The following is a 2217-nucleotide window of genomic DNA, read 5'->3' on the forward strand; positions in this document are numbered from 1 at the left end:
CCTCTTCGGAGCAGGTGTTAAAAGGGGGCACACCTTTGAATACAGTGAGCCCCTATGTGCTCTGCAGGAGTAGCACCCATATTTTGGCACTACTCCTGCAGAGTACATCAATAGCGTCAATAAACATTATGCTATTTTCCCCTGCCCTCCGCCATGGTGCACCATATCTTAAATACAGTGCACGCATGGTGGGGGTAGGAGGTCGCTAAGGGGTGCAAGGAAAGTGGTGCTGCACTGGGTGCAGAGAAACTTTCCTTAAATCTGCCTCCATGTTTTTCTTTCATCGTCTATGGTTCATTTGTTTGCTAGACTTTGAGGCGGTCTGCTGTGCTTCGAGTGACCATAATCCCCTTAAAGCTTCCTTTAGCTGGAACTCTAATGAAGCTTCTCCGAAGTGCTGTATTACAGATACTGTTGTTTCTCATTCTCAGGGTCAGCATCTCAGATGGAACAACCTCCTTCCTGATCGCTTTCTCTAAGATTTATTCAAGCCTGTTACCCCAAGATAGATATCTGTCTGAATAGCAATATCTCCAACACAGTCATTTTGAGTTCATTTTCTATTATTTGTGATAATGTCAAATACCTCTTGATTAGTGCCGACCCTAAATGTTGCCCATCCATTTCTTTGATTTATTCTGTGGTCAAGGTCTTTGGCAGAGTAGTTTTGAATTTGCTAGTGAATTGTGCTTTCAAATGTAGCGTCTTATTGGACATTCTGGATGGGTTGTGTCCTGGTCTAGGGTAGGTTGATCAATGTCTCAATCTTTACCTTATTATTAATAAATTTACAGTGGCCAAGCAGGGGTTTCTTCACCTGGCTTTTATGGACCTGAGCAACGCATTTGGTAGTGTAAACAGAGAGAAATTATGGGACATTATGCTGTCTTGGGGTGAAACTGACTTGAGTTTTACTCCTGCGCGATCTTCATTTTAATGTGTCTGCTTCTGTTCATTTTAGGCCCCTGATGGAATGAACTGAACACTTTAAATTGAACTGGAGGGTTAAACAAGGCTGTATTCTGGCTCTGTTTCTTTTGACCCTTTATACTAATAACTTGGAAAAAGCTCCAATTGAGGGTGGTACAGATATGCTCCAGATTGCCAACCTTTCTATTCCTGTGCTCCTTTACACCGACAACACAGTTCTTATCTCCAGGACCACATTGGGGCTGGATCATCTGCTTAATTTCTTTGTGCACTTTATGGACAGGCTTGGCCTCAGCACAAATGTTTCTAAATCCCATGTTATGGTGATTGGCCCACGTTCCACTAAGACTAGAACTTTTAGGATAAATGGCAATATTGTCAGCAGCACTTCTGCTTTTCCTTATTTAGGGGTTCAATTTAAGTCTTCCATGACCTGGCCCCCTTTGCCAGAAGTACCATGTTCATTAGAAGCATTGCTTCTGTTTTTATTTTTCACACAGGCTGGGGCACAAGTCCATTAGGATAATGCTCGATATTTATAGAGCAAATTGTGTTGCTTTTGCTGGCTGTGGTAGCGATATTAGGGATTACTCCAACTTTTCAGCATTATTGGTAGTTGAGAATAAATTCTTAGGAAGGCTTTTAAGCCTTCCTTAGAGTTCTTCATCTTTTATTATTCGTGAGGAACTTGGCCTAGGGTACTTGGATGGCATCTTACAGATAAGGTCACTTCTCCCTTCAATATCAGTCTGGCTACACCCTGAGAAAAAAGTTTTAAGTGTTTTGTTCTATAAGATTGGCTCTGGATCGTGGGTCCAGCATACCTTGGTTAGATCATGTAAAAGCTAGTTTTAGCAAACTTGGACGACCTGATATTTTTAACAATCCGTAAGTATCAGCCTCCAGTGATACTGCTTTTAGGGATTTAAAAGAAAAAGAGAGATAGAGAAATGTATTGAATAAAACCTCTGTGATACCCTTTTTATTGAGCCATATTTAACTTTTGATATGTTGAGCCATCATTGTTTTATTTTGACACCTTTTAAATTAAATCTTATTCATCAGTTGTTGGCTATCCCCTGTGGGAGTTTATTTGGCTCTGTTTTTACTCTATGTAGTTGTGAGCTGTGATGGCATTTCTACTCAGGACACTTTGCATTTTATAATGTTCTGTCCCTTTTATAAAAAAAAAACTTCATACATTTTTTATTGCACCTTTGCTCTTTGGAACCCATTTCGTCCAGGTACTTTTTCATCTGCTCTGTTCTGTTCTGCCTCATGTTATTA

This window comes from Pleurodeles waltl, chromosome 8 (assembly GCF_031143425.1).
Source record: "Pleurodeles waltl isolate 20211129_DDA chromosome 8, aPleWal1.hap1.20221129, whole genome shotgun sequence".
NCBI classification, from domain to species: Eukaryota; Metazoa; Chordata; class Amphibia; order Caudata; family Salamandridae; genus Pleurodeles; species Pleurodeles waltl.